This window comes from Bombina bombina, chromosome 9 (assembly GCF_027579735.1).
Source record: "Bombina bombina isolate aBomBom1 chromosome 9, aBomBom1.pri, whole genome shotgun sequence".
Taxonomy (NCBI): Eukaryota; Metazoa; Chordata; class Amphibia; order Anura; family Bombinatoridae; genus Bombina; species Bombina bombina.
In genome coordinates, this window is record NC_069507.1 from 53,141,334 (window position 1) to 53,168,473 (window position 27,140).

The following is a 27,140-nucleotide window of genomic DNA, read 5'->3' on the forward strand; positions in this document are numbered from 1 at the left end:
GTCCTCTAGTGGTGAAAAACTTTCAAAATGCTTTCAGATTAGAGGCGACCTTCAAGGTCTAAGAAATTAGCATATGATCCTCCTAGGTTTAGCTTTCAACTAAGAATACCAAGAGAACAAAGCAAAATTGGTGATAAAAGTACATTGGAAAGTTGTTTAAAATTACATGCCCTATTTGAACCATGAAAGTTTTTTTGGGACTTGACTGTCCCTTTTAATATTGGCTAAAATTTTAGCCAGGTGGTCAGTAAAATCAGCTGAGTAGTGCACTCATTAAAAAGATCCTAGAGAGAACACTGCATACAGCATAGTCGTCGCTTATTTTGTCCCCAGATCAGAGTATTGCAAGATATGTCTGTAATTCAAACACATTCAATTTTATGTCTGTAAGCAGGGGGCAGATAAATCATCCAAGGACGGTCTGTGGCTCAGGGGCCTTATGTTGGACAAATCTAAATTAGATCTATGCTTACATGAACTCTTCTGTTTTGTATGGAACATGCCCCAAATGTGCTTATCAGCATAGGACTTCTAAATAAGCAGAATGACTCACTGCACAGCCGCGCATACCACAACCTTTCCATTCAACAGGTCATCTGCAATTATGAAAACATGAGAGCGGAACCTCACACACTTGGCAGGCTGCCCTATCAGTGTATCCCACATCTCACTAAAATGTGCAGGAAGAACTGCAGTACTTGTGTGTGTAGATTTTTTATTTAAAGAGTATGCAGACCTTAAAGGGACACTGAACCCACATTTTTTCTTTCATGATTCAGAGAGTTGCTTAAAAATTGCATGCTCTTTCTAATTTACTCCTATTATCAATTTTTCCTCACTCTCTTGCTATCTTTATTTGAAAATCAAGAATGTAAGTTTAGAAGACGGCCCATTTTTGGTTCACAACCTGGGTTGTCCTTGCTTATTGGACAGCACCAATAAACAAGTGCTGTCCATGGTCTGAACCAAAAATTGGCTGGCTCCTTAGCTTAGATGCCTTATTTTTTAAATAAAGAAAGCAAGAGAACAAAGAAAAAAAAATGATAATAGGAGTAAATTAGAAAGTTGCTTAAAAATGCCTGCTCTATCTGAATCATGAAAGAAAACAATTTGGGTTCAGTAAGGTTTCCTATACTTATAAGTGGTATTTTCTTTCTGTTTATTAATGACTCATACAGTCCAGTATTTTGTGGGACTGTACTGAATTGATATTTACCACACTTCTCCCTACATAACCCTGCTGAGCCAATGAGGAGTGGCAGATACATAGTCACTAATCACTCGATCCTGCTAAGGAAGAGCTTCTAAACCTTTTTTTTTTTTTTTTTTTTTTTAAACCTGGGACCACTTTTCACATTGATTTTTTTTTTTTTTTTTCACATACCCCATTATTATAATTTAGCCCAAAACAAACCCTTTGTTAAACAGGTATACAATTGTTTTTTATACAATCAGTATACCACATAAGTGAGGGAATTATTAGTGAAAATAAAGGAATTTTGCGTCCATTACTAATGGTTAGGCTCATTGTCTATCCCCACGTACCTTCGCCGCCTGTGGTAATGAGCAATGACCGCGCGCACTGTGTGCATCATATGTACCCTCTATTTCTTGTGAGAGTCGCATACAAAAAAGTTGGCCTTCACAATTTCTGGCAGAGTGACTAAAATGATGTGTGCACACTTTTAAAGAGGTCCAAAATTAAAAGGCCAGTCAACGTTGTTATTAACCCTTTGAGTGCCAACAATGGCTCTGAGCCGTCGCAAATTGTCCCAGTCAGGTGCTGACGACGGCTCAGAGTTGTTGCTAGCACTCATCCACCTTGAGGGCAATCTGGGGGCACCCACCTACTCCCACCACGGCGATATGGCCTGAATAGTGAGAGGTATCGCCGGGGCTTCACGATTCACGCGGTGACGTCACGCGCAATGACGTCACCAGGCAACTTTATTTAAAATTAACAATGGACAATATAGGGAAATTTGGGGCATGCTGCTTAGAAGCCTGTATCTCAGGCATTTAAGCAGCTACAGACCCCCAGGACCCACCTTTAGAAAGGTAATTGCCTAAACTTTCCAACGGTATAAGTCTTGGGGATCTGAAAAGAAAAAAAAATTATATTATAATTATATATATATATATATATATATATATATATATATATATATATATATATATATATATATATATATATATATATATATATTTTATTTTTTTTTAAAAAAGTAAAAAAAAAAAAAAAAAAAAAAAGCTCAAATCCAGCTTAGCACCCAGGTGGGAAATGGCTTAGCAACCAAAAAGGGTTAAAAACCTAAATTTTTTCTTTCAAGATTTAGATAGAGCATACAATTTAAAACAACTTTCAATTTTACTTCTATTATTTAATTTGGAGGCATTTCAAAGTTTTAACCCCCCCCAAACTTTACTTCCCTTCCCTTCCACGCCGTCCACTTCAGCTCTTCAGTTTTTTTCAAAAGCGAGTTACGGGCACGCTGTCTAATCACAGCACACATGGTCTCGCATCTGAAGTACGTGTAGTGAGCTCCCACGCAGGATAAAACGATTGGCTGCTTTACCCAGCCTGGGAGCGTGCTACATTTAGGCCAACAGAGTAACCAGGTGAATTGTGATTAGATTAGTCTGTGACATGCTTTTGAAAGAAACTAAGGCGATGACGAAGATGGTAAGGAAAAGAAGGTAAGTAAAGTTACAGAAAGACCTTAACAACAACGTTGACTGGGCCTTTAAAAAGGAACACTCAAGTAAAAAAACAAACAAAAAAAAAAAACACTTTCATGATTCGGATAGAGCACACAATTTTCAACAACTTTTACAATTTACTTCCATTAACAAAATGTCCACAGTCTTTTTATATTTACACTTTTTGAGTCACCAGCTCCTACTGAGCATGTGCAAGAATTCACAGAATATACGTATATGCATTTGTGATTGGCTGATTGCTATCACATGGTACAGGGGGAGTGGAAATATACAGAACTTAGAAATTTGTCAGAAAAAAAAAAAAATCTACTACTCATTTGAAGTTCAGTCTTTTTATCATGCATTTGTTTATTATGCAAATCTACTGTATTTACTGGTCCGTTAAGTAAAATACGGAAAAAGTTATTCACTCCTACACAAATACTATAAATGGTACATACATAACGCACTAAAACATGCACAACGCACTAATACATGCACAACGCACACACACTCATACTGAGCCTTCTGTTGTATGAAGGGCCCATCCTGCAGTGCTGTCTCCACTGCACAGTACGTTATCCAATTTTGTGGTGACCCCTGAATATTTTTAAGCGACCCCCCCCCAGGAAGTTCTGGGCCTCAATTTAAGAAGCTTGGTACTAAGGAACGGTTATATAGAATGTGGACCAGGTTCTATGTGTTTAATCACTAGCTTTAATTGTATAGCTAGGGGGGTACATACAAACTCAGTCCAGCTTATTTATGTGAAGCTTAAAGAGATAAAAACTGAATATAGTTGAATGCATTTTGATTTTAAAGGGTAATTATATTGTTAAAATGGTAAAGCATGTCATTTTAACACTGTAATGTTATGTGATTAACCTGCACTGCAGGTCCCAAGTGAAAACTGACGCTAAAATCAGCAGCACTAGTCGCACAACTACTTTGCCGGGTTTAATCACACAGCATTACAGCGTTGATAGGGTTAAAATTACATGCTTTAACACAGTGATTTTTAACCTTTTTTTTTGCCGTGGCACACTTTTTTACATTAAAAAATCCTGTGGCGGGGCGTGTCCAAGCAGCGTTCCTGACAGGACGCATCTACTATAAGCTCTGAAGGAATTCTCTATAATCCGCCGATTTAGGGGCTATTAACAACTTTCAAACCTAGTCATCTTATTATATAAGAGCCACTGAAGCAGCGGTGATCATAACATATCAGTGGTTTTGTTGTTTCCATGATATCGGAGCTTTAGTTTGGACGAGCAAGACCTAGGGCGGCGGCCTGCTTATAGGTAGCGACCCTCCCCGGCTCCTCCGGGTAACCAGTGCAGGCAGAAGGTTTCTGCCCTACTGACTTTTATTTTCCTAACAACACATTGAGATACAAGAAGCTACTTATCTGTGGATGCATATAAACCCTCCTTCCGAACACATAGCAACACAAGTATACAGTTCCTAATTTCAGCATGGACAAGATGGCCGCTATGGGACAGACAATAGCGCACGAAAACCTACCAGCACGATGGTGTAAGTTTGAAACACTGTGCCAACAATTAATTGATAAGGCCCCATTTGATAACCTTATGAAGATCTTTACTCTTGCACCGGCCGGTAACGCTACAAAACCTGTCCCTGCTAAGATATGCAAACAAGAGGGTCCTCCGGTAGCCATCTTACCCTGCGAATCCCAGTGGGCCGGGTCAGCTGTGAAGTTATCAGATGGCTCACGTTCAGCGGACCCGGAGCTAACATGCCCAACTAACTATGAGACCCTGGATCCACCCGGCAGTTCTATCTATCCTCAGTGGAAGAAAGCGCATACCTTGTTTGCGGTAGTTGGAGGAGGTGCCGGGAGAGCCCTGCAGGAGGCATCGGCCGAGCCGAAACTTCTATCCACATGGACAGCCATATTGGGCACCACTGATCCACAATGTCTGTTTCCAGATCCAGCCCAAGCAAAGCCGGACACTTTACAATTGCCAACAGACCCGGTGACTATGAATAGATCTTTTTTGCTTCTGCGGAAACATCCGCCTAATACCCTAATCAAAGACTCACATAATATCACTGGAATAATCCCAAATGGGTAAATGGTGACTGTTGGCATATTATAACACACGAAGATATCTTGCAAAATGTCGGTCCCTACCCTAGTTATTTTGTTATATATGTTTTGGTCACTTGTTTGTTAATAAGTTTGGGTTTATTGTAAGCTGTGCTTAGCAACCTTTGCACACTGTTGGGCTCCACAAGACATCGTCTTATGATAACTGTACTGCAGTGCACCTATTAATATTATTGCGATGCTGCTTTTCGATCAATATCATAATAACACTCTGCTTGTCACAGTTCCTGCTGGGGATACGGGGGGGGTCCCTAGGGGAACATAATAGGCAATAACATCATACCCTAGGACAACACAGTATATACCCACAGATTGTTATGTCATACATTAGCTTGGTGGCCAGCGGCCGGGGCACCAGGTGAAGCAGGTTATAACTTGCATTTTATAATGTGCTGTGGGCAAATGAGCTGCAGACAATGAGGTTGCTATTAAGTTTTAGTGCATCCATCACAATTTTAACTCCCAGACCTGGTACATAATGAGCAGCAATTTTCTCCTCATGATTGGGGTTATGTTATATTGTATAATGATAAGACATAGAATATGCTAACAATATTATTTTCCAGATTGATGCGGAGGGCCCAGTCCACGCTGCCTCTTTTTGAATACTTACCTCTTTGTGTGTGTTGCATTTTCTTATATTTTTTCTCCTTTTTTTGTTTTCCTTTTAATTCTAAGTTCCTAGAATGACCCCCTGGACATTTAATAAGCTAACAGTTAGGGTCCAAGAGTGACCTGTATTTGTGTGGTATGGGGTCAAAAAAAAAAAAAAAAAAAAAAAAAGAAAAATGAGGACTTCTGTGCAATAGATGAATACTGTATAAATTTCTCTATATGACATGCTGTGCATTTGTTATATGCTGCAATACTTCATATTTATGACATGTATAAACTTATCTTTCCTCAATAAAACACCAAAATAATAAAAAAAAAAAAAAAAAATCCTGTGGCACACCACCATCCCAAAATTTAAAAAAAATCACACATTGTAGCCTAATACAGCATATATATATACACATACACACAAACACACACATACTGTATGTATTGTGCTGTTATGCCATGCCTCCTACAAACTACCCCTGCACTGGGAGTAAAAAACAAGCAACGTTTAAAAAATATGTCACACTGTTGTCAGTCTGCCGTGGCACACCTGAGGATCTCTCACGGCACACTAGTGTGCCACGGCACACTGGTTGAAAAACACTGCTTTAACAGATTAGAGCCTGTCACTATAATGGCCTTTCAAATAGAAGCATTTTTGTAATATACTTCCATTAAAAGAAATGCTTCTAGTAAAAGTTATTACTGTTTTAGCGGCATATGCACATATGCTATGTGTGACTACTAGAGCATCCTATATAATAATTGGCCAAGTATGTTTGTCAGATGCAGTCATGCGCAGTAGAGACTGCACGTGACAAACATACCTGGCCTTGATCAGTGTCGGCTTGGAGCGAGAGTAACAGCTGTGAGAAGCAGCCGCGCGCTACATGGGAGGTGAGGTGAGTGACAGTGGGCGTGCGCGAGGTACACAGCATACAAGCTGAACAGCTGAGAGGTCTGGGGAGTGCGAGGCAAGAGAGCGAGAGTAACAGCTGTGAGAAGCAGCCGCGCGCTACATGGGAGGTGTGGTGAGTGACAGCGTGCGTGCGCGAGGCAAGCTGATAGAAACAGCCTGTGGCACGAGATAGGAAGCGCGAGGGAGCGCAAGCTACTCAATATAAAAGGCACTGAGCTTCAGATTTTAAAAAAAACTGTGCCATTCTGTGTATAGTGCGTAACATAGTTAGAGCTAAGTCTGTGGAGGATATTGCCTAACATAGTTAAGTTAGTTAAGTCTGTGGATAGTGCCTAACATAGTTTTAAAAAAAAAAAACCTTTGCACTAGAACTGAATAGAGTTAAGTCTGTGGATAGTGCCTAACATAGTTTTTAAACTTTATTTTATTTTAATTCACTTTATATTAAAATAAGATCTCATGTCTATTTTAATTTTTAAAATGTTTCTTTTTAATAAAGAATAACATAACAATTCTTTAAATATTTTGGCCCGTGTACACGGGCTTTAACACTAGTCAGAAATAATATCCATACACATGTTCTGCTCAGAAGCTGCAATGTGTTGCAGCTAATGAGCAAGACTTCATGGATGGAATACACCTGTTTAATTAACATAGATACCTCTCTATTTAGGCTTACAGACCAGTACACATTTTAAGCAGTGAACAAGTGAGGCAGCCCCTCACGAAACGCGTATGTTTGTTGTTACTGCACTGTAACCTACGGAGCATTCCGTATGGTGCTTTTTTCTGCATGCCCTTTTGTTTTTAAAGCACTGTCTGTACCAGTGAATAATAAACCCGCTTTGTTGCATCTTACCTATTGTGCCTTTGGATTTGTGGCTGATAGTTAGCCGGTCTCCTCATTGTATGAGCAAGACTTCATGTATGCAAACTGACACTCCCACATTTCACTAAATCTGTAAGAGACTCTCCTATTTCCACCATTTAAATCTATTCTACATAGCCTTCCACTAAACGTCATCATTTTCCTATAACATGACAGAGTGATACACTGTAACCTATTGAACCAAAAAGCCTCAATGTGTATAAATTGACAAAATAATTTATAGAACACTAGTAGGTCTAAAAACTACTTACATAATTATCTGAGACATCTGCTTACACTACAGCTGAGCTTTATGAAAATGTACATGCAAATTAGGTTTGCTATGTTTTGTATTTATTTAGTACAAATGCTGTGTGTGTGTGTGTGTGTGTGTGTGTGTGTGTGTGTGTGTGTGTGTATTATATATACATATACAGTCACACACAATAAACAGTGCACGAGGGAGCAAATACAACACCTGGCTTAAAAAGACAGTCTACTTTAACATTTTTATGGTTTAAAATAAATAATCCCTTTAGTATCCATTCCCCAGTTTTGCATAACCAACACTGTTGTATAAATACACTTTTACCTCTGTGATTACCTTGTATCTAAACCTCTGTAGAATGCCCTCTTATCTCAGTGCTTGCTACAAACTTGCATTTTAGCCAGTTAGTACTGGTTCATGCATAACTCCTCTGGAGTGATCACAACGTTATCTACATGGCACAACATTACCTACATGGCACATATGAAGTAGCACTGTCTGGCTGTGAAAAACTAATAAAATGCACTGAGATAAGAGGCTGTCTGCAGGGGCTTAGAAACAGGCTGAGATTTAGAGGTTATAAAGTATATTAATATAACAATGTTGGTTGTGCAAAGCTGGGGAATGGGTAGAAAAGGCGTTATCTATCTTTTTAAACAATAAATAAAATCAAGTAGAACAGCTTTAGAATTTTAATTCTGGGTAGAGACAGTATTACCCCTATGCAATTTGTGCCACACAACCACTCATTTGAAAGATGAGAATCACTTGGCCCTGTGTGGTTATCACAGGGTCAATGACTATTTTCTTACCTGTAAGACACCAGTTTTACATTAATTCATGTGTAAAGACTCTGAAACTGTGTATACATCTCAGCAACAAATATGTACATCCACTTATTTAAAAGAAATTCTTTCAATTGACCCTCAGGTGAGCACATGGTTTATGTACACATTGCAATATCTTAACCAGTTATACACTAGATTCTAAGTATTTAAACCAAGACGGCTCTGAAACAAAATTAAACTCATAAATAAATTAATCTCCTAATACTAAATTAAGAGTTTCTGATTTCAAATGAGCAGTAACAAGCCCCTCTACATATAGATATCAAGGTTAATGACAAATGGTAAGTATTTAATCTACTAGACAATAAATTCAGAAAAAAAAAAAATCAAATAAACTGAACTATAATCTCTATCTACCATAAATACAAAATATAAATAAACCAACCCATACAATTTACCTTATAGGTAGCAGAGTGTTATCTACAGGTTTACGTCACTCATTATTTGAAGAAAACAACTGGTGGATCATGTAAAAATGCCATTTACTTATTTAGCTAGGTGTTTTCTTTAGTGTTGAAAAGTTGTGTGCTATACATATAAATATATATTGTATTTGTTGTTGTTTTTTTGTCCCCCTAGGAACATTTGTTGTTGACAACAACGTATATATGTGCAGCCTAGAGATATACATATTGGTTACACAGAGGACAGGAATGAGACAGATTTCATGGGTGGAATTAAACTTGCACGGGGAGCAGCAAAAGTTCTCTTTGAAATACAGTATCATGATGCACGAGAGAATGACACAGACCATCCATATCCAATAGAACTTTAATATTGCTGTAGTCTCTAGGGGGGCCTGTAATCTTCCCGTTTTGTTCTGCCTTCCTATCTTTATCTATTGTGTTCTCTTATAGCGCTAGGAAACCTGTTAACATATAAAATTAATAGTGTTGTATAATGTTTGGGAGTAATTCTGTGCTGGAAATGTCAGACATGACCGTGTATCTGTTTTTTTATCTCCCTCCTAGGCATATACATAATTTAAATGTGTTTATCGTACAGATATAAACACTTTTGTTCCAGGTCTTCTGCAATCCCACATATTAAAAAGGGATATTACATTCAAAATTAAATTTTCACGATTCAGAAAAACAACACAATTTTTAAAACATTTAAAATTCAAAGCTAGTATTGCATTGTCTTTGAATCATGCATTTGTTTATCATGCATTTCTGCTGTATTTAATTGCCCCTTAAAGAAGTAAACCCTAGCACTATTAAATGGGACAGTCTACAATAGAATTGTTATTGTTTTAAAAGATAGATAATCCCTTTATTACCAATTCCCCAGTTTTGCATAACCACCAGTTATATTAATATACTTTTTACCTCTGTGATTACTTTGTATCTAAGCATCTTCTGACAGCCCCCTGATCACATGACATTTTATTTATTATATACTGACTTGCATTTAGTACTGTGTTGTGCTAAATCTTAATTAACTCCCCGGGTATGAGCACATTGTTATCTATATGGCCCACATGAACTAGCAGTCTCCTGTTGTGAAAAAGAAAAAAGCCTGTGATTAAGAGGCTGTCTATAGAGCATTTGAAACAGGCAGACATTTAGAGGTTTAAATGTTATAAAGTATATTAATCTAACAATGTTGGTTGTGCAAAGCTGGGGAGTGGGTTTTAAAAGGCATTATCTATTTTTTTTAACAATAACAGTTGTAGTGTAGACTGTCCCTTTAAGGCTGCATTTAGAACCACATAACTCTCCATCCTTTTTTGGCACATACATAAATAGCATACAGAAGGGGGTGGGGCAATTTAATCAGAAATACTCTTCTCACGTCTTGGCTGCTAGAAAGAATGCATTCCTTGCGTCTCAAACATTTAACACTGATACACAAGAAGAAATCTGACATGCTGCAAAGCTTTTTAGCTGGCCCATTGGATAAACAGTAATTTAATAGTGACGTTGTATTTCCTTTAAGGGGCATATTAATGGGATAATACATTTGTATAAATTTGCTACATCATTTTAGAATTATGAAAATGTCCCTTGGTTGGTATAGGTTTATTCCCTGCAAACTGCTAATCTCCAGTTCAGAAGTAACAATGTATTGCCGCACTTGAACAAGACAAAGCCGGTAAGCCAATAATCAGCCATATGCACATGTAGACACCAAACCATGGCTGTGTGCTGCTTAGCATTGTTCCTGCTGCTAACCCGTTTGTGAGGGTTAAATCATTTACTGATATTTAGATTTGAAATGATAAAATGCTGTAACAAATTAGGGTTAAATAAGAAACCTTTATGCAAGATATTGCAAGTGAAGATTAATTTTATTTCACTTCAGTTTTAACACGGTTACTATTGCAACTAGTAAAGCTGTAATTACAGCTGCAAAAACAACTAGATTTGCATACATTAATCACACAATTGCATAAAAATTAGGCAACAATTCCTGTATCTATGACTTGTAGGAAATGTTTCTCCAAAAGTAATATTGAGCTGTCATAATAGCCGTGATATTTCCGTGGGTGCAATGTGGAGTACATATTGCAGGCAAAATTACCACTAAAAGGACAAATTCTTGTAAAATTGATGGTAAACATTCCACTTTATATAATTAGATCCGGAATGGAAGCAATATTTTAGATGGACTTTAATTCTAATGAAGATACGCTATAACACAATTATTTTTTGTGAGTACTGTATGGCCAGAGCGTCATTTAAAGAACAGTTAAAAATGTCAGCTCCCAAAAAAAAAAAAAAAATTGTTTTAAAGTTGGCGGCCAGAGCATGGGGGTGTTAGAATTTCATTGCGACTTCAAAAAGTAAATTATATCTTCATTAGAATTGATTAATTAAAGTCTATCTAAAATATTGTTTCCATTCCAAATCTTATTATAAAAAAATAGAAAATGTACCATCACTTTAACCCCTTAATGACCACAGCACTTTTCCATTTTCTGTCCGTTTGGGACCAAGGCTATTTTTACATTTTTGCGTTTAGCTGTAATTTTCTGCTTACTCATTTACTGTACCCACATATATTATATACCGTTTTTCTCGCCATTAAATGGACTTTCTAAAGATACCATTATTTTCATCATATCTTATAATTTACTATAAAAAAAAAATGATAAAATATGAGGAAAAATGGAAAAAAAAACACACTTTTTCTAACTTTGACCCCCAAAATCTGTTACATATCTAAAACCACCAAAAAAACACCCATGCTTAATAGTTTCTAAATTTTGTCCTGAGTTTAGAAATACCCAATGTTTTCTTTGCTTTTTTTGCAAGTTATAGGGCCATAAATACAAGTAGCGCTTTGCTATTTCCAAACCATTTTTTTCCAAAATTAGCGCTAGTTACATTAGAACACTAATATCTTTCAGGAATCCCTGAATATCCCTTGACATGTATATATTTTTTTTTAGTAGACATCCCAAAGTATTGATCTAGGCCAATTTTGGTATATTTCATACCACCATTTCACCTCCAAATGCGATCAAATACAAAAAATTGTTCACTTTTTCACAAACTTTTGATTTCTCACTGAAATTATTTACAAACAACTTGTGCAATTATGGCATAAATGGTTGTAAATTCTTCTCTGGGATCCCCTTTGTTCAGAAATAGCAGACATATATGGCTTTGGCGTTGCTTTTTGGTAATTAGAAGGCCGCTAAATGCCACTGCGCACCACAAGTGTATTATGCCCAGCAGTTAAGGGGTTAATTAGGGAGCTTTTAGGGAGCTTGTAGGGTTAATTTTAGCTTTAGTGTAGTGTAGTAGACAACCCCAAGTATTGATCTAGGCACATTTTGGTATATTTCATGCCACCATTTCACCGCCAAATGCGATCAAATTAAAAAAAAAACGTAAAATTTTTCACAATTTTAGGTTTCTCACTGAAATCATTTACAAACAGCTTGTGCAATTATTGCACAAATGGTTGTAAATGCTTGTCTGGGATCCCCTTTGTTCAGAAATAGCAGACATATATGACTTTGGCGTTGCTTCCTAGTAATTAGAAGGCTGCTAAATCCTGCTGCGCCTCACACGTGTATTATGGCTAGCAGTGAAGGGGTTAATTAGGGAGTTTGTAGGGAGCTTGCAGGGTTAATTTTAGCTTTAGTGTAGAGATCAGCCTCCCATCTGACACATCCCACCCCCTGATCCCTCCCAAACAGCTCCCTTCCCTCCCCCACCCCACAATTGTCCCTGCCATCTTAAGTACTGGCAGAAAGTCTGCCAGTACTAAAATAAAAGGGTTTAGCACATATGCTACTGTGTAGGATCCCCCCCTTAGCCCCCAACCTCCCTGATCCCCCCCAAAACCGCTCTCTAACCCTCCCCTCTGCCTTATTGGGGGCCATCTTGGGTACTGGCAGCTGTCTGCCAGTACCCAGTTTCCAATAAAAAGTGCTTTTTTTTGTTTGTTAGTTTTTTTCTGTAGTGTAGCTTCCCCCCCCCCCCCCCACAGACAAACCCCCACCACCTTGCTGATCGTGTTTTTTTAACATTTTTTTATTTGAGCATTTTCTGTAGTGTAGCGGTTCCCACCCGCTCCCTCCCCGTGCACGCGCCCGCCCCCACCCTCCCGTGCACGTGCGCGCCCCCAGCCACCCCCGCCCACGATCCCGCCCCCCTTCACATCACCAGGGCCATCGATGGCCGCCTCCCGGTCCGGCTCCCACCCACCAACGCATTAAGCCACAGATCTCCGGTGCAGAGAGGACCACAGAGTGGCTCTCTCTGCACCGGATGGCTTAAAAAGGTTATTGCAGGATGCCTCCATATCGAGGCATCACTGCAATAACCGGAAAGCAGCTGGAAGCGAGCAGGATCGCTTCCAGATGCTTTCCACACTGAGGACGTGCAGGGTACGTTCTCAGGCGTTAACTGCCTTTTTTCTGAGGACGTACCCTGCACGTCCTCAGTCGTTAAGGGGTTAAATAGCATTAAACAACTCTTGCTTTTCTCCCACATTCTCTATAGACAACAATTTCTGTAAATTAGATTTCCTTCAAAATGCAGCAAATCATTTGCCGGTATAGGCAATTTTCAGCATTTTGGAGAAAAACTTAGGTAACAGAATTTGCTTTTTAGCTTCTCTAGAAATTTATCTCTAGCGGGATAAATCACAATTTTTATTCAAAAGCAAAAAATTTCCATTTAATTTCTTTTAGCTATGTGCATTCAGCAGATTCATTAGCTGCCGAATGCGGAAGAAGGCGACCGCTGTCGGCCATTATCTCTTTTCGGAGCCAGAATTCCTGAGAATGTTCAGCACACTAAGGTCTGGATTTGCATGAAGAGGAAAGGAACCCAAGATTAATTAAAATGTAGCCTTAATGTATTCATTTTAAAAGCAAAAGTACAAGATAGAAGGCAAAGAGACCAGCTAACTAGCCCCTAAGGGAACCATACACATTTCATGCCGGTATTGGCACTTCGTCAGGGAGAGCACAGATCTTAGTGGGCAGAAAGAAGCTACTCCCAGGTGGCAACCGGCCATAGAACAAGCTATTGACCTGTTTGTTCCTGGCAGACTGCTTCTCTTTCAGTTTTGTATTATGACCCTGGGGATAATCTCCCTAAGGGTGATGGGGGGAAACCAGGCGAGGGATATGGCTTCATCTCACTGACGAGACCCAGCGAAGGTCGAAACGATTGCCCGGGTTTGCCATTTTCCTTGTTTAGAGGAGAATTGCCTGGTATTTCAGGGCTGGACTGACCTTGTTAGGTGGGATCAGACTGATATACTACAGGAAAGTTTTCTTCTGTGAAAAAAGCACAATTAGGCTGAAAGAAGCTACTTCCAGGTGGCAACGGGGCCATAGAACAAGCTATTGAGTTGCTGTTTGTTCCTGGCAGACTGGTTCTCTGTTTTACAGATCTTAGTGTGTTGCACTTTCACAAGATGAAATCTGGCAAACAAAGCTGCCGAATCCACACGTCAGGGACAGCCGCATGTGTTGCATTACAGCCATTTAATGGATTAATCCCATCTTAAAGCTCACCTAACACCAGCCCTGAAGCATCAGTATTTCATGGGCAGCCAGATCTTAGTACTGTATGATGATAACTGGCCACTCTTTTGTGGTAGCGTACGTTCTAAATGCAAATCAGATATAAAACACTCATTACAAAATACAAAGTTAATCTTTAAGCAACAACTCACATTTACCCAACAATGAATGTTCTGATTATACATTTTTTTCAGTTGTGCCTATTGAACAAAAAAGTAAATGATTTGCTCAATCGTTTTTTTTTTTTTTTTTTAATAAAGAACAGAGTTGTTGAAAGTTCAAATACATCTATTTGATTTCAAAGTACAGTTATTTTTATCTAACCACTTCAAAATGGTAAAAATTGTTGTGCAGCTGAGTTTGTGGCAATATGCGTTTCTAATTGTAGCCACAAACAAAGTGCTGCAATTATACTGACTAACGAAAGAAAAAAAAAACACTCTTTAATGCTGTTTGTAGCGCTATCCTTCTGCAAACAGTTTCTCAAAGCACAAACCCATAATGCACTGTGTGAGTGGCCATAATACTGAATAATTTATATAATTACTGATTAAAGAGAACACTTTTATATTCTCACTTTAACATAAGGCAACTGTCAGGGTGGCTTGTTCAGACAGCAGATGAAAGGTCTGAGGAAGATAATACCCTAAAGTGTCACCAAAATAAAGATACAATTGATTTTTGAAGTCCAATGAAACTCACAAATATCTGTTTAAAGCCAGAAATTTGTGTGATGCACTTTTTACTCTTTGTTCCACTATTGAATGTGGGTTAGAAAGGGACATCCCTTGAGCAAGGAAGGTTTTTTCTAGTACCTTAGAACTGCATTTAAACAACAAACATAAGGGGGGGGGGGGGTGTTAACACACATTTTCACAGGTTTTTAAAAACAAACACAGAAATAGCTCATGAAAAGTAAATTTTTGCTTCATATACTTTTACGCACTGTAGCAGTCAATACCAAGTATCCCTATTTTTCTGAAACATTAAAACAGACATTTCTGAATTAGGAGTATATCATTTTTAGCAAAAAAAAACAAAACTGTTTTTAAGCAAATGCAAAGAGGTCTCTTCTTCATGCCCAGAACCCTGCATAGTGAGATAAACAGATAGCAAGCTAAAACTGTCCTTGACCAAGCTAAACGTTAATTGGTGAAACTTATGTCGGAACACATTGTGTGACGTCACCGTATGGGCAGAGACTTACCTTCTGAACCACTAACCACCACTCGAGACATTGTTTGCTTGTATACTGTCTGTGTCCTTGCTTTGGTCAAGTTCTCATGTAAGCCTGGCGATTTGCACTTTTGTTACAATAAATGTTTTAAGTATCCATCCGAGTTCCACTTCTCTGTTAGGAGCCTCCCCTGAGTGTTTATATCTAGAGCTTGATTTGAAGCTCTAGACTATGTGAGTATTATACATACCACTTTTTTCACCTGAATCACAGTATTTCACCATTGCAGTTTCTTTTTGAGGTATAATCCTTGGAAACTGTCAGCAATTCCTCCACGTAGAACTAATTTAAATGGATATTTCATATATCCTTTATGCACTAGCACATTTTTTAATCTTGATTAGAGTGTCCCTTTAAGCATTCATGATTCAGATACAGCATGCAATTTTAAACAGCGTTTTAATTTACTTCTATTTCCAAATTTGCCTTGTTCTCATGGTATCCTTTTGATGAAAAGTAAATAAGAGCATGCATGTGTCTAGCACTTTATAGCAGCAGTACTTGCAACTATGTATAACGTTGTTTCACTCCTAACCTTACTTCAATGCACTCTTATGATGCCAAATAAGGATTAATTTGATAAAAAAAAAAAAAAACAGATTTACTTATTTTAACTTTATGCTCTGTCTAGGTGATTAAAATTTTACATCCCCTTCCTAGTCCCTTTAAGGGGAAAACCATATGTGATACTTTCAGATAGTGTGACATTGGAATTGTGATATTTTTAACATTTGTTCACTGGATTTGCTAATAAAAAATAAATACGTAGCCCCTGGTGGTAAGTATAACCCTTCTTTCTCAAGCTGTAATTTTTACTGCTATATAGAAATCCATGACATTTTATAAAGAATATCTTCACGCACTGATATAAAAAGTTAGATTGTAAGCTCTTTGGTGCAGGGCCATTAACTGGTTTTGTTTAGTCTGTGTTCTTTGTTACCATGAATCAGTGTCAGTGTACTCCTGTATCCAGCCCTATTAAATAAATAATAACAATAATAAATACTAAATAAAGGAGATTTTAGATTTAGTTCTGAAAGAATAAGTGGGGTTTATTTTTTCACTTTATGTGTAGAATATAGTAATACAGAATACACAGAATAAACTGCAGGCCTCAGCTTAGAGGCCATGAGGTAAATAGTTCTAACTTTGACAACTATGGCCTAGTTTACATTGAGAAGGTAACGTTTGTAAACTTGTGGTAAAAACATTTATCTCCATTAACCCTTTCATGACAGGGTTATAAAGTCTACATCGGAACAACGTTCTGATGTAGACAAATTGAAATCACACGATCGTGCAAACAATCGCGAGATTTCAATTATGGGATCGGGTCTGGGGGGCGTCCCTATGACGCTAGGCACGCCCTCCAGACCGCGATCAAATCCAGGAAGCGCAGTTGTCTTCAGGACAGCCGTTGGCTATGACGTTGTATTCCGGCATAACGTTGTACAACAGCATAACGGCGGCAAAAGGTTAAAGTTTATGAAGATTTTTTATGTTACCATCAGTTTCCAAACTGTATCAACTCAATGCAAACTAGCATAAATAAAAAGAGAGAAGCGCTCATCCTGGGAACGAACAATAGCATAATAGCTTGTTCTATGGCTAGCTACCACCCAAGAAGCAGCCTCTTTTTCCTCAACATGTGCCTTTCACAGAGAAGAACTTTCCTGTAGCATATCAGCTTGATCCTGACTTAACAGTACAGTCCAGCCCCGAAATACCAGGCAATCCCTCTCTGAACGAGAGAAACGGCAAAAACCCAGACGTACATTTCGGTCTAGTGTGGGCCTCGTCAGTGAGGTGCAGCCATATCCCTCTAGGCACACTGATCAACGGGTCCACGTCTGGATTCCTGCATCACGCTTTAGGGAGACTTCCCTAAGTCATAATTTGCATAAATAAAAAGAGAGAAGCGCTCAACCTGGGGATGAACAATAGCATAATAGCTTATTCAATGGCTATTTATCACCCAAGAAGCAGCCTCTTTTTGCTCAACATGAGCCTTTCACAGAGAAGAACTTTCCTGTAGCATATCAGTCTGATCCTGACTTCACAGTACAGTCCAGCCCCCCCCCGAAATACCAGGCAATCCCTCTCTGAACGAGAGAAACAGCAAAACCCCAGACGTACGTTTCAGTGAGATGCAGCCATATCCCTCTAGGCACACTGAGCAACAGAAGCTAGGCCTAAGTAAATAAACCAATGAGACTTTACACCCATTATCTCAGCAATAGAGACTGGTTGCCCATAACAGCAGGTGAATAGCATTCTATCAAGAGGAGTTCAAAAGCAAAGCAGGTCTGCTGAAAAGATTAATCTCCAATTAAACAGAGAGAAAGAGACAAAATCTGAAGTTAAAGGGACAGTATACACCAATTTTCATTTAACTGCATGTAATAGACACTACTATAAAGAATAATATGCATAGATACCGATATAAAAACCAGTATAGAACCGTTTATAAAAAAACTTACTTAGAAGCTCCCAATTTGGCACTGTTGAAAGGATTAGCTGGAACACCCACTGCAAGCGGTTCTATAGCAAAAAAGACACTCCCCCCTGCATATGAAAAGACTCTTTTCACAAACAGGAGCAAGCTGGAGTAGGTATACATCAGTATACTCCTAAAAATTTGGGGCTTGTTTAGGAGTCTGAAAATCAGCGCAATGTTATTTTAAAAATAAGCGAAACTATACATAAAAAATAAATAAATTTAAAAAAAACACTGTATAGGCTATATAAATGGATCATGTATGCAAAGAAAAATCTAGTGCATAGTGTCCCTTTAACATCATATACCTTGCAGCATGCTACGCAGAAATTGCCTGATCAGTGCAGGAGCTCACTTACATATGTCTCTAACTGGCCAAAGCAGTAGGTAGATAAAAAAGGAGTATGTACCTGGACTGCAAAACAATGTACATTTGGATAAGAAGATGACATTTGTAGATGCCTTGAAACACTTATTTAGTGTGTAAATATTTTGCAATTCTCCAATTATTTGTTAAAATATACTGAGTATATAGTTAAAAATCTAGATTGTAAATTCCCACGGAATAGGGCCCTCAATTCCCCCTGTGTTTGTCTGTAAAATTTTGTCTTTTATGGTTTCTTCGTTGTACTTTTATCCTTGTACCCATGGGCAGCGCTTCGGAATCTGTTGGTGCTTTATAAATAAATAATAATAATAAAAAAAAAAAATGTATTAATTCCCTTAAAGGGCCATAACAGTCAAAAAAATGACACGCTATAATTTGTTCAAGAATGTAGTTTTAAGATCATCGACCCTACACTACTGTGTGTTTAACCCTCACAAACACTTAAAAACATAAGAGCATATGCAAATATTCTGAAACCGGTGTTCTGTTGAAAACTCCAAGATGATGTCACTTCCAATGACTCTTCCATTTTCACTATCTGTTTTTTGCCTCTGTCTGGGGGGCGCACCGCCGATCCACTGGCATCCACCTCAAGTAAACCTTAGGGAGTGAGCTTGAACCCCCTAGGCGGAGGCAAAATAGATAGTGAAGATAAGCGATTACAGTGCCATCTGATTGGCCCTTGTCTCCATGAGAGACATGATGCACAAGTTCAACCAATCAGATGTATGGATTCACCGGAAGTGACGTCATCTTTGAGTTTTCAATGTATTGGAGTTTTCGATATAACACCGGATTGTAGTATGTTGTTTTACACATCTGAAGAATAATGTATTTGTTTTATGTAGCCGTTTATTTACCATGAATCATTGTCATTGTTTACCAGTACTCATGTAACCAGAGCTATGAAATTAATCTGCACTTTACAAATTAATAATTATTAATCATCATCATCATCATCTCTAGTTTTAAAGAAATAGCATATATGCAGTGGCACTTAAAGGGACAAAATACTCATATGCTAAATCACTTGAAACCAATGCAGTATAACTGTAAAAAGCTGACAGGAAAATATCACCTGAGCATCTCTATGTAAAAAAAATATATATATATTTTACCTCACAACTTCCTCAGCTCACCAGAGAAAGTTCTGTGTAAAAAGTTATACTCAGCTGCTGTCCAGCTGCAGGTAAAAAAAAAAAAAATGAAGAAATGAACAACAGCCAATTAGCATCAGCAGAGCTGAGGTCATGAACTCTTTTACTGTGATCTCATGAGATTTCATAGTAAACTTCCTTAAACTAAATAGGGAAATAACATGAGTGTGCATGAGGCTCACTCCCTTGGCTGTCCCGGGACAGGCATACTGATTTGCTGCCTAAAGTCCTTTACAATGGGGTGTGAATACTTAGGACATTTTGAGGTAAAATATCTTTCTTTTTTACATAGAGATGTTCAGGTGATATTTTCTAGTCTAGTTCTTTTTACAGCTATGCTGCATCACTTTCAAGTGTTTCAACATTTGGGTACCATGGCCCTTTAAAGGGCTATAATAGTAGAAAAAAAAAAATTACTTAATTAGAGCATGTTGTTTTTAAGACTATCAACCTTACACTACTGTGTGTTTAACCCCGCAAAAAGGTAAAACACATAGAAGTATCGCTCTGGACCCACAGAACACTGCTGGTCCAGAGCAGAACCTGCTCTAGTTACACATGTGGGTGGTGTCACTAAAGCGCTACTGATTGGATCAGTGGTAGTTTCCATTTGGGACCTTCAGTGCTCAGCGAGGCCTCAGCAGTACTTCTACTGTGTGTTTAACCTATTTGTGGGGGAGGGGGTAAAAACACAATAGTGTAGGGTTGAGAGTCTTAAAACTACATGGTCTAACGAATTAGAGTATGTATTTTTTTAGAATATTATGGTCCTCTGCATATATCCTATTTCTTTAAAACCAGAGATTATGATTATTATTATTTAATAAGAAGAATTTATTTGTAAAGTGCGTCTGGTTACATAAATACTGGAACACAATAACAAAGATTCATGGTAAATAAACAAATACATAAAACTATCTAAACAAAACAAATACAAGTGTCTTCATAACTCTACAAAACGCACACAATCCGGCTTCAGAATATATTTATTTTTGCCCCTTGTATTCTCTCCTTACAGTAAATCAATGTAATCCAAATCATAATATGAAGCTGTAACACATTTGCTCTGTGATATGTTGCAGAAACCTCTGGAAATAAGTAAGATTTAGCGTCTCTCTCAGGGAACCTAAGTACCTGTCCTAACCTGAATTTACCACCCCTTGCAGTTCCCCGCAGAAAGGCCCAGCCAGCCTTGCACAGGAAAATAGCAGTCATTAGCCAGGATAAAGCTAGCTCTGTCAGGACACAGCCCAGTGTGCTATATTTAGGGGATTAAAGGAGCACATAGTGGTATGAAAGCAGTTTTCAGCATGGAATTACTTTCCTCAGGCTGGAAAATCCGTATGTGAGGTCACAATAACACCATTTTATAAACCTACTCCTCCCAGACTCATATCCATTAATCTGTATTTACACAAGAAACTCTCGCCACGCTGAAGAAACAGGCAGAACAGGATTGTAAAACAGAGCTGGCAGCATGCGCTGTATACAGTACAGATCTGAGGCTGCGCCTACAGCAAGAATGCACTGCATGTATACAGCAATAACCCGCCTGCAATTCTATCAGGTCTCCCACTATAGATGGTTTGTAGTAAATACAAGCCAAAACAATATATTGCAACAAAGCTGCTTATAATAAATATAGCTGTTATTGTAATATTGATTTTGTTTGTGTGTGTGTGTGTGTGTGTGTGTGTATGTGTATGTGTCGTGTGTGTATGTGTCGTGTGTGTGTCTCGTGTGTGTGTCTCGTGTGTGTGTGTCGTGTGTGTGTGTCGTGTGTGTGTGTCGTGTGTGTGTGTGTGTCGTGTGTCGTGTGTGTGTGTCAACACAGACAGCTGCAATCACATTGTAGTAGTAAAGAAAGTGTCATCCTTTTAAGAGAGTCAAGAGTTTAAAATATATTTGTTAAACTTCAAGACCCATCGGGTTTAGACAGTTTGACACAAGGAATGCATATTTACCCTTCTGAAAAGATAATTACAAACCTACTAGATAAGTCAGGTTTCAGAACTATCTGCAAAAGGTGGTTGTGATGTTACAATAGAGTGATTGCTTAATAAAACTGTATGCTTGAGTCAAAATACCATTTATAGGCAAAGAAAATACATAAACAACTAGGCTGCAATTTTTTGGTTTAAAATAAAATAACATTTTCAGATAAGGACATTGGAAACAGGTAACACTTTAAAACAAATAGTTTAAAAAAGTTTTGGGATGAAATGAACATTTATATCTGCTACAGGAACCAGATCACAACCTGACACTATCAGGGTCTGAGAATCTCACCCATAAGAGCGGTTACTTCCTTTTAACACTGTACTGGGCACTCACACAAGTGTACCCTGTGAAGCTAAAAACACCAGACTACATGACAGCACAGACAAGTGATTATTGTATAAAAATGCTATCAATAATTAAACCATAACATCTAATAGAGGAAGTAACATTCCCATAGTAACACCAAATAATCTGTATAGTTTTATATTTCATAAGTAGTTCCCTTTAACTCTTATTTCTGCTGAGAAGCTGTTCCATGCTATAAAGTAAATATACAATCTTTAGAATATACTCAGAGCTGCTGCATTTTACTTAACACTCTTTGCAATATAAAGCAGATTAAAAAATCTAATTTAACTTTAGACATGCTGGTACATGCACACTGAGCCCTTGATGGCCTGTCACTCAAGCTCGTGCACGGCTTGCACGCGCACAGCTAGTTATGTTCTAATGGAGCTTGTAACAATCTTATGTTCAAATGGTTTTAAAAAGGAATAAAGTACAATAACATAGTATGCTAGGGTTGTATTGATTTATATGTCCCTGCAAACACAGTCTGCTGTAAACATGCCAAGTTCAGAAGCACAATCTCCATCTAGGTTATATATACAGCAAATATTATACAGTATACTGAATACTTAGTAAAAAGCCCCCATATTAGCCCATATCTTACTTCCTTGGTTCCTTGAGCTGCTCCCTTCTGCTTTTTCAGTTTCTCTCTAGGGCAGGGACTGTGCAGGCTGCAGGAGGAGATCTGCCAGAGGAGGAGTCAGCTTTCTGTCTTGCCTTAATATTTTCTTCCATTTGCTTTTAACCCTGTGCGGGAGAGAACCGCCCCATTCCCTGCCCAGTGCAAAACTGCAAATAGATTCTCATACTGATGACAAACTGTCATGTGGGGAGAGGTGTGCTACAGCTACAGTGACGTGGGTTTATGGTTCTTGGTGGAAATTATGAATAAAATGATTGTGCCATTTAACCCTCAGAGTAACTATCTTGTCTGTTAATAAAGCAAACTCTGTAATTTATAGGTGATTAAAGGGACAACAGTCTATTAATTTCATTGTTGTAATAAAAAAGCACTAAGCAATTGCTTTCAAATCTGGTATGGACTACTAAATGAGATGAATAGCAGGGGGGTTTGCAGTACGGAATCTTTTAGACAAGGTATAGACTATCCCTTTAACAGAAATCATTCTAATATGTATTATTTATCTATTTAAATTAAAGGGACACTATACCCAAACATTTTCATTCATGATTAACATAGATAATACAATTTTAAACAACATTCCAATTTATTTCTATTACCTAATTTGCTTCATTCTTTAGATATACTTTAATGAAGAAATAGCAATGCACACAGTGAACCAATCACAGGAGGCATCTATGTGCAGCTACCAATCAGCAGCTACTAAGCATATCTAGATATGCTTTTCATCAAAGCATATCAAGAGAATGAAGCACATTAGATAATAGAACTAAATTAAAAAGTTGTTTATAATTGTATGCTCTTTCTAAATCATGAAAGAAAAAAAATAGTTTTTTACACTATATTTGTGCTTCCTGACACAGCCCTACAAGGAGGAGGAGGCATTTTCAGGAAGTTGTATCTTACCCTCCCTGTGTCATACAACTTCTAGGCTGGTGATTTATTGAATAGACTATGAGAACAGGGAGTCACATTTGCTCATGCCCAAAACTGACAGAATAAAAACAGGTTATTTGCTGTTTTTTTACACAACCTTTTTTTATATATATCTTTAGTTTGATTTAACATGTTTGTTTTTACCAAAGGAGGAGCACTACTTAATATCCCTTTAAGCTCAATATACTCTATCATACATATAAAGGGTCCTAGGGTCAGCAACAGCAACTAAACACTTGAATAATTATTTTATCTGAAATGAAAAACATGTTATTGTTTAAAATTAAACTATATTGCTGACCCCTAAGGACACATTCTTTACAGGTTAAAGACAATTCCTTTCTCTCTCTCTTTCTCTCTCTCTCTCTCTCTCTCTCTCTCTCTCTCTCTCTCTCTCTCTCTCTCTCTCTCTCTCTCTCTCTCTCTCTCTCTCTCTCTTTTTCTCTCTCCTGTAAGGTAATATAAGAATAATCTATTTGAAATATACAGGGAGCAAAAGTTAGTGTGATGCCATTGCCATTGAGAATAGATTCTGTATGTGATTGACACCGGTTACCCCGACTGGGTAGCTCCGCCAAGAGGGTCCTTCCTATACCTGGAACCTGTAGCTGTAGAGCTGGAAGAAGTGATTATAGCAGAGCCCACCCAAATAACCAGACAAAACCAATATTCAGGTGGAACTAGAACATACTTTATTGTGAAAACACAGACACTTATATACACCCAGCTCATCTTGATAACAGTCTTTTTAGACCCCCAGATCTCCCGCCCTTCCCGCCCCTCCAGACAGGCTGGCGCCCCCCATAGTGTCCATAGTCTTATCCCAGTCCTAGGGATATAGAGGCGGTGGTTTCGGGGTGATCCCGGGGGAGCGGCAAAGCCCTTGGCCCCCAAATGCTGCAGTCCAAAAAGCGACATGATCCGTGGCTGGGGGCCGGAGCGGCAGCTGATCAAATGTACACCCGGTAAGCCAAGGGGAGTAGGGTTGTAGAGGGGGGTCTGAAACCCCAAGTTCCCAAAGGAACTCCCAGTAATCACCCCACCTCTTGCCCTCCCTAGGGGTATCAATCCCTGAAAGAGCGGAGCTCTGGGGTAAGGGGCCGCTGGAGCGAACTGGGGTAAAGGTCAGCAGTTATTCGGGGAGGCGCGGCCGGCAGTTCCAGGAGCCCGGCCAGCCGGAAAGAGGTCAGGCAGTTAGAGATCAGCTCCTCCGTGAGGATGTACAGATCACAAAACAAGCAAAACCAAGAGTCTGGGAGATTGTGAGTGCCATGAAAAGCCAAATCCGAGGTAAAAAGGAGTGAGCTGGGTAGTAGGGGGGTGGGGGTAGCCCTTGCAGCCTGGTATCCATGACAGTGCTCCCCCTTAACAGTCCGGCAGACCCGGCTAGATCCTCACACGGGTCAGCCTGGGGCTGTCTGGGGAGTCTATTCCAACTCAGTTTGCCGGGAAAGTCCATCAGCATTCCCATTATTCTTTCCGGGACGGTATTGGATAGTAAAGTTGAAAGGCTGCAGGGCTCAACTACACTGCAACAGACGTCCGTTGTCCCCTGAAACTCAGTTGAGCCATACCTGGGGTTTGTGATCGGTGAGGACGGTGAAGGCCCTTCCATAGAGATATGGCTGTAGTTTTTTAAGGGCCCACACCAGGGCCAGGCACTCCTCTACTGCTGCATACTTCTCTGGGCAATAGTTTCTAGCTGATGTAGGCTACGGGGTGCTCGTGACCCTCTTCATCCACCTGGCTTAGTATTGCTCCCAACCCGAACATGGAGGCATCTGTATGAACACAAAAACGTTTGGACGGGTTAGGAGCGGCCAGGATGGGGGCAGAGGTTAGGGCTGTCTTAAGGCTTTAGAAGGCTGTTTCACACTCCGGGGACCACAGGACTTGTTTGGGTAAATGTTTACGGTTCAGGTCAGTCAGGGGTTTGGCCAGGGCACTATAGTTAGGGAAAACCTGCGGTAGTAACCTGCCGTCCCAAGAAAGGTGGACATGGGTCTTGGGGGTGGGCCAGTTGGCGACTGCCTCAATCTTGGCTGGTTCTGCCCACTGCATCCCGCAGCCTACCCGGTGCCCCAGATACTGGACTTCTGAGCACCCTATCATACACTTGTCAGGCTTGAGGGTCAGACCTGCAGCCCTGATGCGGTCTAGGACAGTACCCAGATGGACCAGGTGGTCCTCCCAGGTATCGCTATAGATCGCTATGTCGTCCAGTTATGCGCAAGCATAACCCTGAAGTCCATCAAGGAGGCAGTCTACCATTCACTGGAAGGTCGCCGGAGCATGCTTCATCCCAAAAGGCATGACCTTAAACTGGAATAAGCTGAATGGGGTGATGAAGGCCATCTTCGGAATAGATTCCAGCTCCAGGGGGATTTGCCAATACCCCTTGCAGAGGTCTAGGGTGGTCAGGAAGTTTCCCCGGGCAATGCAGGGCATGGGGTAGGCATCAGTCGTGGTCCTATCATTGAGCCTACGATAGTCTACACAGAATCGGGTGGTTCTGTTCTGCTTGGGGACCAGGACTACTGGGGAAGCCCATGGACTGTTGGACGGCTCAATCATGCCAAAGTCCAGCTCGCTGTGCTTACTGTCTCTGACTGATTCAGGGACCCGGTACGCCGGCTGCCGGAGGGGTGCCTTCCCCAGGGTCTCCACTTGGTGTACCGCTACTGTGGTGTACCCAGGGTCAGTGGAGAACATGTCTTGTCGGCTCCCTAAGAGCTGCCTGACTTGCTCTTTCTGCTCGGTCGCTAGCCTCTTGTCAAGCTAGACGTCCCTTACCCCGGTGGGCATCCTATTCCGCACTGGTAGCTCTGGCATGGGGAGAGTCCTCCATGGCCGGAGTGCATATGGCGGCTATCTCCTCCTGCCTCTCCTGGTATGCCTTCAGCATGTTCACATAAAAGGTCCGGCGGACACGTTCATCTGAGCATTTAGCTACCAGGTAGGTTGTATCGCAGAGTTGTTCTACCACTCGGTAGGGTCCCTGCCAGGAAGCCTGTAGCTTATTTGTTTTTACAGGCTTCAGAGCCAGGACCTTTTGGCCTATATCTAAAGTGCGGTTACAGGCATTTCGGTCATACCACCACTTCTGTTTACCTTGGGCAACCTGAAGGTTCTCTCGTACCCTAGTGGCGAAGTCCTTCAGTCGATCCCAGAACTCTAGTACATACCCCACTATGGAGTGTCCTTCCTCCCCAACTGATCCTTCCAAGTAGGCTCTAAGTAAGTCTAGGGGCCCCATCACCCTCTGGCCATACACTAATTCCAAAGTGGAGAACCCACTGGATTCCTGAGGCACCTCTCGGTATGCAAACAGGAGGTGTGGCAGGTATCTCTCCCAGTCTTTGTGAGAGCCGAGAACATCCTAAGCAGTTGGGTTCCGTTGAACCTCTCACTCAGCCCATTAGTCTGGGGGTGGCATGGAGAACTCGGCAGCGGTCTTATCCTGCAGAGCCGCCATAGCTGCTGAGTGAACTCAGCAGTGAACTGGGTCCCTTGGTCTGAGATCACTTACTGGGGAAAGCCCACCCTGGCATAGTCTACCACAGACATGATATACTTCTTCCCTGAGGGACTGAGGCGG

General features: G+C 39.8%; 1 protein-coding gene across 2 annotated transcripts in view; it reads right to left on the reverse strand.

The window, feature by feature from the left end:
• ANXA11 (annexin A11) overlaps positions 1-22,743 on the reverse strand; it is a 58,829-nt gene extending 36,086 nt beyond the window's left edge. Inside the window, exons 1-2 of one of the 2 annotated variants that reach the window (XM_053692102.1) lie at positions 22,568-22,743; positions 5,448-5,569 (exon numbers count right to left, since the gene is read on the reverse strand). The gene's annotated coding sequence lies outside the window, so the exon portion shown is untranslated. The remainder of the gene's footprint in view (positions 1-5,447; positions 5,570-22,567) is intronic. The other variant, XM_053692101.1, reaches the window with a different exon arrangement.
• Positions 22,744-27,140: the final 4,397 nt, after the last annotated feature.